Genomic DNA, 11,146 nt, shown 5'->3' with positions numbered 1-11,146 from the left:
CCCCCTCCTGGAAACTCGAGGTCTGGTTTTACTCGTAGGATGTCTCATCCGGTGTGCCCTGAGAACGAGATATGTGCAGCTCCTATCGGGATTTGTCGGCACATTCGGGTGGCTTTGCTGGTCCTGTTTTACCATTGTCGAGATGTCTTGTAAACCGGGATTCCGGGACTGATCGGGTCTTTCCGGGAGAAGGTTTATTCTTCGTTGACCGTGAGAGCTTATGATGGGCTAAGTTGGGACACCCCTGCAGGGTATTATCTTTCGAAAGCCGTGCCCGCGGTTATGAGGCAGATGGGAATTTGTTAATGTCCGGTTGTAGATAACTTGTCACTTGACCCAATTTAAAAATACATCAACTGCGTGAGTAGCCGTGATGGTCTCTTCTCGGCGGAGTCCGGGAAGTGAACACGGTCTGTGTTATGTATGACGTAAGTAGGTGTTCAGGACCTCTTCTTGGTCATTGCTAGATGACGTCCGTTCCTTTGCTTCTCTTCTTGCCCTCATTTGCGCAAGTTAGCCACCATATATGCTTTTGCCGCTGCAGCTCCACCTCTTTGCACCTCCTTGTCCTATAAGCTTAAATAGTCTTGATCTCGCGGGTGTGAGATTGCTGAGTCCCCGTGACTCACAGATACTTCCAAAACAGTTGCAGGTGCCGACGATGCCAGTGCAGATGATGGCGTCGATCTCAAGTGGGAGTTCGACGAGGAACGTGGTCGTTACTATGTGTCTTTTCCTGATGATCAGTAGTGGAGCCCAGTTGGAACGATCGGGGATCTAGCATTTGGGGTTGTCTTATTTTCATCTGGATTTTGACTGTAGTCGGTCTATATGATTGTATTTTGGATGATGTATGATGATATTTATGTATTGTGTGAAGTGGCGATTGTAAGCCAACTCTTTATCCCATTCTTGTTCATTACATGGGATTGTGTGAAGATGACCCTTCTTGCGACAAAACCACTATGCGGTTATGCCTCTAAGTCGTGCCTCGACACGTGGGAGATATAGCCGCATCATGGGCGTTACAGAGAGTAATCATCAACAATAACAAAGCCATATAGAGATGCATCATTTGTAAGTGCAGAATAATGATTAGGACCAAAGAGATCCATGTGAAGCAATTCAAATGGTTGAGTGGTAGTCATGATAGTCTTTGCTGGATGCTTGGCCTTGGTCATCTTTCCAGCTTCACAGGTGTCGGATCACGGGTTCCGGCTAAACCCTTAAGGTTCAAACTCTGGGGTGCGCGCGAAGTTCTTTCCCTACTGATCCACGCCCTAGCTTGCTAAGATCTCGCGGACGAACTCAACAAACTCACAACACAAGAGACATAAGATTTATACTGGTTCGGGCCACCGTTGTGGTGTAATGCCCTACTCCAGTGTGGTGGTGGTGGATTGCCTCTTGGGATGATGATGAACAGTACAAAGGGGGAGAACAACCTCCTGAGGTTGAGGTGTTCTTGTGCTTGGTGTGTGGCTAAGGATCAGCCAAAGATCAGATGCCCCCTATGGTGGTGGCTAGTTCTACTTATATAGGCCTTGGTCCTCTTCCCAAATATTGAGCGGGAAGGGAGCCAACAACGGCCAGTTTGAAAGGGGACAGCTAGTACAGCTTATCCTGACAAAAGCGGTCTTCGCCTGCAAAAGGCTCTGGTGGTGACGCCGCCTTGGGCTCCATGGTGACCTCCGTCTTGCCGTCCGGCTGGTCTTGGTCTCGTTGCACCGATATGGAAACCTTTGCTTGACGCCTCGGTACTCCGTGCCTGCGCTTGCTTCCTTAGCACCAAAGGGGAAATAAGGACACTGCGCGCGCTGGCGCCCGCCTGGTCTCGATCGTCATGGCTCACATCACGAGAAGCTCGCGAGGTTTGCCCTGCCTTGATCTCTCCGCTCCTCGCGAGCCTGCCTGGTGAGGCCGCTCCTGAGGAGGTCTTGTGTCGTCCGCCTCGCGAGGCTTGGCCCCTCGCGAGGGTCTTGAATGCCTTGTTGATGAAGATGGGTCGTACAGGCTGCTAGCACAGCCATGCCGTGGGCCGCAGGCAAGCAAGTTTGGGGACCCCCATTCCCAGAATGCCAACAGTAGGCCCCGGGCCCAAGGCGCGCTCGGGCTTGGCTTTGAGGTGAAGCCAAAGGTCAAGCACGGAGCCCCGCGAGCCCCAATAGCCTGCGGCCTTGGTCGACGCGTGGCGGTGATTGGACGGCTTCCCCACGCTGCCTTGGAATCCGCCTGGCTATGCAGCCCCCGCAACCTACACAGTTATTCTTCCATCGCCCGTGCCATACTTCCCCGATTCCTCTGCTTCCCCGAGACTCTGCTCCTCCTCCCAATCTGTCCTGCGCTCTGCCCGCTCCATCGCCATGGCGCCGAAACAAGCTGACAAGGGGAAGAAGCCTCTATCTTCTGCCGACGCGGCTTTGGCTATGGAGCCCGCGGTTGGCCGATCGCTGGTGCTCAATGATGAGGCCATGGGCAAGGTGCGCCCCATGCTCACCTCCAGTTTCAATGAGTGGGGAAAGACAGCGGCTTGGCCTGCGTCTCGTGCTCGTATCGACCGGGCAGCCACCGAGGTCCCAATCTTCATCGATGCTCTTTGGGCTGGCCTGGTCCCCCCTTTCTCCGCCTTCTTCAACGCAGTGCTGGAACACTATTAGATCCACTTGTTGCATCTTGACCCCCAATCCGTGACCCTCCTTGCCGTCTTCGCCTTTGTGTGTGAGGCCATGGTGGGCATTGCCCCTTCCGTGGCCCTTCTTCGCCACTTCTTCTCGTTGCACCTGATTGATCCTCGGCAAAGCTCGGGGTGCGTGAGCTTCCAGGCTGTGGCTGCGACGGCAGGCACAAGGATCGACTTCGAGCTTCCTCCATCCACGACCGAGTTTCGGACACGGTGGGTGTTTGTCGATGCCGGGGTGCTCAACCCTCTGCTCCATTCTCCGTCAGCACCTGCCGTTCCCAACTCCGGTTGGAGCCACAAGAGGCTCGCGAGCTCCTGTCTTGTCCCCGTCTGGCTCAGGCTGAGGAGGTTGAAGGACCGTGGCGTGACTGCGCCTATGGTGGTGAAGGAGTTCATCAGGCACCGAGTTGCTCCGCTTCAGCGCCATTCTCACCCGATGTGAGCTTTGCTCAGCAGTCAGGACCACATGAGGCTTCAGGAGTCCGGGCTCCCTCTTGAGACACAGCGAACAGTGCTCGAGGTCTTGACGGGTGTCTCTTCGCCGGACGACATGCCTGGGAAGAGTTGTCTGCTGTACCGCTGCACGAACAAGGTAGAATTTGCAGAGCACATGCCTTCCTTTGATGAGTGGGGGTTGCGCCCGGACGGCCTGGTGGGGCCCCACGAGAATCCCGTCAACGTGGTTCCCTTCTTCGTTGCTGGCGCCGAGCTCGCCCCGAATGTGGATGCAGGGGGGCGAGCACCGTCGGAGGCTGGCGGCCCGAGTGCTGAGGTGCAGATGTCGTCTGGGGCTCCTGGGGCGTCGTCCTCAGGAACTCATGATCCTTCCCCCAGGGTGTCGGTCGCTGAGACGATGCAGCACGCGGCTCCCGAGGCTGAAGCTCCGGAGGTCTCGGGAGGTCACGGTGAGGCGGCGCCCGACTGCTCTCCGCAGCCCGGCACCCCTGAAGCTGTCCCTTCGAGCGCTTTCCCAATCGCACCCCGTGTCGGCCGCCACGTCCAGCGCTTCGGCCGGCTTTACGTGGACTTCGAGGAGCTCCACAAAAGGAAATGATCCCCGAGCAGCAGCAGTATCTTCGGGCCGTTGAAGCGGAGGAAGTACATCATCGTCGACGAGTAAGTACTGTACCTTTGTGATTTCTTGAGTGCTGCTTTCCTTCCTGACGGTGGTCCTTCAGGGTCCCCTCCACCAAGGCCGTTGCATCTCCTGAGGAGCGGCCTCCTCTCTCCTCGACTCCCCCGCTGGCCTTGAGCACCCCGCACCCGCACGCCGCTCCCGGCGCGGGGTTGAATGAAGAGGCGCGCTCGCCTCCATGGCACCTTGAGCCCACGGCCTCGTCGCCCCTCCTTGGCGGCCTTGCTTGGAGCTTGGCGGGCGTGCCCAGAACCCCTCCTCTGGTTATGGACGGTGGCTGGTTGGCTTCGGCCTTTGGCTCCTCTTCAGGTAGCGGGCCCCTCGCGAGGCCCGGCTAGCACCTGAGGCAGCGCCAGCCCCCAGCCCCCTGCTGAGAGGGGGTGCACTGCTCTAGGCCTCGCCCACAGCCCCCGTGGCAGAGGACGAGATGGGCCATGCGCTTGAGTTCGAGCACGGGCGGAGCGTTGTTCGTCATGAGCTCTTCCAGGAGGCGATGGGCGTGATGAACCGACTCGGTGAAGAACTTGCGGGTGTCGACGCGCGCCTTGAGGCCGAGGGTCTTCGGTGGGCGGAGGAGTCGCACAAGCTGAAGGTGGCTATCAACCTCGGTCGTCGTTAGCTTGATCTTGACAATGCGAAGGCCGAGGCGTCTCTTAAGGTCTCTCGTGAGGCTTGCTCTAGAGCTTTGGAGGAAGCTCGCGAGGCTGACCATCGTCGCGAGGCTGCGGAGAAGCGTGCGTGGAGCTCCAGGCCTGGAGCGCGTCTCTGGAGCAATAGGTGGAGGCGCGTCTCTGGAGCAATAGGTGGAGGCGCGTCTCTGGAGCAATAGGTGGAGGCTGACCATCGTCGCGAGGCTCGCTTAGGGGGACGCCCGCCGAAGAAGAAGAGATCCGGAGGCGCGAGGAGGCGTTGGCACTGGAGGCCGTCGAGCGCAGCCTTGAGCTTGAGCGGCTGGAGACGAGGGAGCGTCAAGTCGCCCAAGCGGAAGATGCCGTTGGCGCACACGAGGCCAAGGCTCAGGAGGAAGTCGATCGCCGGGTGGCCGAGGTTCGCGCGGGTCTTGAGGGTTGGCATGGTCTGAAGCTGCAGCTTGAGGAGACGGATGCTGCAAGTAGGGCCGTTGCCCTTAGGCCCAGGCTAGCTGAGGTAGAGAGGCGCGAGGAGGCCACAGCGGCCGCCCTGGTCACGGCGCAGGCGGAGTTGGCCTTCGCCCGCGCTGAGCTGCTCTCTTTTCAGAAATGGGTTGACGACGCTGAGGCTGTTGCGCGGCAGAACAGGGAGGAAGTGCTTCAGTGGCGGACATTGGAGCACGAGCATGCCCCCATGCTCCAGGTCCTCAGGAACAGGGCTAACACCGCGCTGGGCCACATCTGCAACGAGAATGCTCCTCATCCCCATACGGACAACTATGCGAGCCATTTTCGCTTCTTCTCCGACGTGGAGACGTGTCTAGAAGCTCAATCCGATAGAGCTCGCCAGCTCGTGGAAGAGAGGAGCCGGGGCCTACTCGGGAGCGCGTTCTCCCGCGTCTTCAGCCATCTTCGGAACACCTTCCCCGACTTTGACTTCGACGCTGCCATTGCCCCCATACCTATGGCCATCCGGAGAGACCTGGCGCGGTGGGTGGAGGACAACGTGGATGCGCTGGTGAGGGCCTTTGCTTCTGAGGACGACGCAGTGGTAGTCGCAGCAGACGAAGGAGACGTGGTTGATGGCGGTGATCCGGGGCTGATGAAGGTGGAGGGGACGCCAGCGATGGCGTCAGCGACACCAGCTGTGCATCTGAAGACGACTTGGAAGACGCAGCGAGCGACATATCTGGCTGATCCCACGTTTCCCTGTTGTTTACCCTGTAAAAACTTGGGCACGACCCCTAAAGATTGTAAGAGCATTTTGAGAGGGGAGCCCCTCATGTAAACAAATCGCAGTTTTTATTCTTCTATGTCAAGTTGGGTATGCGTCTTTGCGTGACCGTGAGTCCGATGGAGAGTCTTCGGTGTGGCAAGTTTTGCTGTTGCGGATTACCTTAGCTGAGGCGGGCCACGAACTGGATTGCAAGGCCGTGAGTTCCCGCGGAACTCCTGAAGAGTCTGTTGATCTGCCCAAGAGGGCCTCGCGAGGATCAAGTGCCGACTGGCGCGCGCGGTGTGTGTGCCGCGCCCAGCCCTGCTCGTGAGGGGCCCGCGAGGGGGAGGCAGCGAGCGCGAGCTTCAGAATAGGGCAAGAACCAGATAGCAAGAAATCGCTTGAACGAGAAAAGGCACCCCCCGCGCGCATCGATAAAAATTCAACTTCAGCTTAAATCCAAATCCAGAAGGCAAGGCTACAGAAAAGGGATCCAAAGCAAATCCCAGAATTGAATTTTTTTTTAAGATTACTTCCGGATTTAGCCCGCGTCCGGCACCTAGTCTAGTCTTCTTGTCTTCGAGTCTTCTCACCAGCGCGGAGCTAAGTGCTGCCACTAGGACGTGGGAGGGAGCCCCCGAGGCCCGAGGGCGGCTCTCCGGAGACTCTGGGACGTGTACAGCCCCACTCATTATTACGTGAGGGTGTCACGGGCGGCGATCTTCATAGGCGTGAGCCTTATTTCATATCGCCAGACGAGGGCCCCGCCTTGCGCCTCTCTCGGCCACCGTTGGGGGCGACCGGAAATCAGGACGCCACCAAAGGGGCAAAGGGGACGCCAGCGGCGCCCTCGGCGACCACGGGTCCTCTGCCGGGGGTAGGCTTTTCAGCACCTCTCCAGCAAAGGGCCTACCTCCGGGGGGCGCCTTGCTCCGTGCGATGCGGGGAGGGATCTGGCTCCCGACCCCTCTCCTGCAGCCCCCAGCGCGATCCCCCTGGCGGAAGGGAGGCTACTACCCCTTGAGCACTGCGTTGGTTTTCCCTTGAAGAGGAATGGGTGATGCAGCAAAGTAGCGTAAGTATTTCCCTCAGTTTTTGAGAACCAAGGTATCAATCCAGTAGGAGGCCACGCACGAGTCCCTCGCACCTACACAAACAAATAAATCCTCGCAACCAATGTAATAAAGGGGTTGGCAATCCCTTCACGGTCACTTACGAGAGTGAGATCTGATAGATATGATAAGATAATATTTTTGGTATTTTTATGATAAAGATGCAAAGTAAAATAAAAGGCAATAAAATAGCTAAGTGTTGGAAGATTAATATGATGGAAGATAGACCTGGGGGCCATAGGTTTCACTAGTGGCTTCTCTCGAGAGCATAAGTATTACGGTGGGTGAACAAATTACTGTTGAGCAATTGACAGAATTGAGCATAGTTATGAGAATATCTAGGTATGATCATGTATATAGGCATCACGTCCGAGACAAGTAGACCGACTCCTGCCTGCATCTACTGCTATTACTCCACACATCGACCGCTATCCAGCATGCATCTAGAGTATTAAGTTCATAAGAACAGAGTAACGCTTTAAGTAAGATGACATGATGTAGAGGGATAAACTCACGCAATATGTTATAAACCCCATCTTGTTATCCTCGATGGCAACAATACAATACGTGCCTTGCTGCCCCTACTATCACTGGGAAAGGACACCGCAAGATTGAACCCAAAGCTAAGCACTTCTCCCATTGCAAGAAAGATCAATCTAGGAGGCCAAACCAAACTGATAATTCGAAGATACTTGCAAAGATAACCAATCATACATAAAAGAATTCAGAGAAGATTCAAATATTGTTCATAGATAAACTTGATCATAAACCCACAATTCATCGGTCTCAACAAACACACCGCAAAATAAGATTACATCGAATAGATCTCCACAAGAGAGGGGGAGAACATTGTGTTGAGATCCAAAAAGAGAGAAGAAGCCATCTAGCTAATAACTATGGACCCGAAGATCTGAGGTAAACTACTCACACATCATCGGAGAGGCTATGATGTTGATGTAGAAGCCCTCCGTGATCGATGCCCCCTCCGGCGGAGCTCCAAAAAAGGCCCCAAGATGGGATCTCACGGGTACAGAAGGTTGCGGCGGTGGAATTAGGTTTTTGGCTCCGTATCTGGTAGTTTGGGGGTACGTAGGTATATATAGGAGGAAGAAGTACGTCGGTGGAGCAACATGGGGCCCACGAGGGCGGAGGGCGCGCCCCCCTACCTCGTGCCCTCCTGGTTGATGTCTTGACGTAGGGTCCAAGTCCTCTGGATCACGTTCGTTCCGAAAATCACATTCCCGAAGGTTTCATTCCGTTTGGACTCCGTTTGATATTCTTTTTCTGCGAAACTCTGAAATAGGCAAAAAACAGCAATTCTGGGCTGGGCCTCCGGTTAATAGGTTAGTCCCAAAAATAATATAAAAGTGTATAATAAAGCCCATTAATGTCCAAAACAGAATATAATATTGCATGGAACAATAAAAAATTATAGATACGTTGGAGACGTATCAAGCACCCCCAAGCTTAATTCCTGCTCGTCCTCGAGTAGGTAAATGATAAAAATAGAATTTTTGATGTGGAATGCTACTTGGCATAATTTCAACGTAATTCTCCTAATTGTGGTATGAATATTCAGATCCGAAAGATTCAAGATAAAGGTTTAATATTGACATAAAAGTAATAATACTTCAAGCATACTAACTAAGCAATTATGTCCTCTCAAAATAACATGGCCAAAGAAAGTTCATCCCTACAAAATCATATAGTTTAGTCATGCTCCATTTTCGTCACACAAGAATGCTCTCATCATGCACAACCCCGATGACAAGCCAAGCAATTGTTTCATACTTTAGTCATCTCAATCTTTTTTCAACCTTCACGCAATACATGAGCGTGAGCCATGGATATAGCACTATGGGTGGAATAGAATATAATGATGGGGGTTATGTGGAGAAGACAAAAAAGGAGAAAGTCTCACATCAACGCGGCTAATCAATGAGCTATGGAGATGCCCATCGATTGATGTTAATGCAAGGAGTAGGGATTGCCATGCAACGGATGCACTAGAGCTATAAATGCATGAAAGCTCAACAAAAGAAACTAAGTGGGTGTGCATCCAACTTGCTTGCTCACGAAGACCTAGGGCATTTGAGGAAGCCCATTGTTGGAATATACAAGCCAAGTTCTATAATGAAAAATTCCCACTAGTATATGAAAGTGACAAAACAAGAGACTCTCTATCATGAAGATCATGGTGCTACTTTGAAGCACAAGTGTGGAAAAAGGATAGTAGCATTGTCCCCCTTTTTTTGGGCCTTCTTTTTTTTATTTGGCCTTTCTCTCTTTTTTTGGGGGGGGGGGCAATGCTCTATAAATGATGATCATCACACTTCTATTTATTTACAACTCAATTATTACAACTCGATACTAGAACAAAGTATGACTCTATATGAATGCCTCCGGCGGTATACCGGGATAGCAATGAATCAAGAGTGACATGTATGAAAAATTATGAACGGTGGCTTTGCCACAAATATGATGTCAACTACATGATCATGCAAAGCAATATGACAATGATGAGCGTGTCATAATAAATGGAACGGTGGAAAGTTGCATGGCAATATATCTCGGAATGGCTATGGAAATGCCATAATAGGTAGGTATGGTGGATGTTTTGAGGAAGATATAAGGAGGTTTATGTGTGAAAGAGCGTATCATATCACGGGGTTTGGATGCACCGGCGAAGTTTGCACCAATTCTCAATGTGAGAAAGGGCAATGCACGGTACCGAAGAGGCTAGCAATGATGGAAGGGTAAGAGTGCGTATAATCGATGGACTCCACATTAGTCATAAAGAACTCACATACTTATTGCAAAAATCTACAAGTCATCAAAAACCAAGCACTACGCGCATGCTCCTAGGGGGATAGATTGGTAGGAAAAGACCATCGCTCGTCCCCGGCCGCCACTCATAAGGAGGACAATCAAAGAACACCCCATGTTTCAAATTTGTTACATAACGTTTACCATACGTGCATGCTACGGGAATTGCAAACTTCAACACAAGTATTTCTCAAATTCACAACTACTCTACTAGCACAACTTTAATATCACTACCTCCATATCTCAAAACAATTATCAAGCATCAAACTTCTCTTAGCATTCAGCACACTCATAAGAAAGTTTTTTACTAGTCTTGAATACCTAACATATTAGGATTAATTTCCCAATTTAAGCAAATTACCATGATGTTTAAGACTCTCAAAATAATATAAGTGAAGCATGAGAGAATAATAGTTTCTATAAAACAAAACCATTGTCGTGCTCTAAAAGATATAAGTGAAGCACTAGAGCAAAAACTATATAGCTCAAAAGATATAAGTGAAGCGCATAGAGTTTTCTAATAAATTCTGAATCATGTGTGTCTCTCTCAAAAGGTGTGTACAGAAAAGATGATTGTGGTAAACTAAAAATCAAAGACTCAAATCATACATGACGCTCCAAGCAAAACACATATCATGTGGTGAATAAAAATATAGCTCCAAGTAAAGTTACCGATGGAAGTAGACGAAAGAGGGGATGCCTTCCGGGGCATCCCCAAGCTTTGGATTTTTGGTGTCCTTAGATTATCTTTGGGTGCCATGGGCATCCCCAAGCTTAGGCTCTTGCCACTCCTTGTTCCATAATCCATCAACTCTTTTACCCAAAACTTGAAAACTTCACAACACAAAACTTAACAGAAAATCTCGTGAGCTCCGTTAGCGAAAGAAAACAAAACACCACTTCAAGGTACTGTAATGAACTCATTATTTATTTATATTGGTGTTAAACCTACTGTATTCCAACTTCTCTATGGTTTATAAACTATTTTACTAGCCATAGATTCATCAAAATAAGCAAACAACACACGAAAAACAGAATCTGTCAAAAACAGAACAGTCTGTAGTAATCTGTAACTAACGCAAACTTCTGGAACTCCAAAAATTCAGCCAAAATAGGTCGACCTAGAAAATTTGTTTATTGATCAGCAGCAATTGGAATCAATATTTTATCACGTTCTGGTGATTTTTAACAATTATTTTTGTGAACAGAAAGTTTCTGAAATTTTCAGCAAGATGAAATAACTATCATCCAAGAAGATCCTATAGGTTTAACTCGGCACAAACACTAATTAAAACATAAAAACACATCTAACCAGAGGCTAGATCAAATATTTATTCCTAAACAGAAGCAAAAAATCAAAAACTAAAAATAAAATTGGGTTGCCTCCCAACAAGCGCTATCGTTTAACCCCCCTAGCTAGGCATAAAAGCAAGGATAGATCTAGGTATTGCCGTCTTTGGTAGGCAATCCATAAGTGGCTCTCATAATAGATTCATAAGGTAATTTTATTTTCTTTCTAGGTAAGTGTTCCATGCCTTTCCTTAGCGG

The sequence above is a fragment of the Triticum aestivum genome, chromosome 2D, assembly GCF_018294505.1.
Source record: "Triticum aestivum cultivar Chinese Spring chromosome 2D, IWGSC CS RefSeq v2.1, whole genome shotgun sequence".
Taxonomy (NCBI): Eukaryota; Viridiplantae; Streptophyta; class Magnoliopsida; order Poales; family Poaceae; genus Triticum; species Triticum aestivum.
This window is presented reverse-complemented; position numbering follows the sequence as displayed.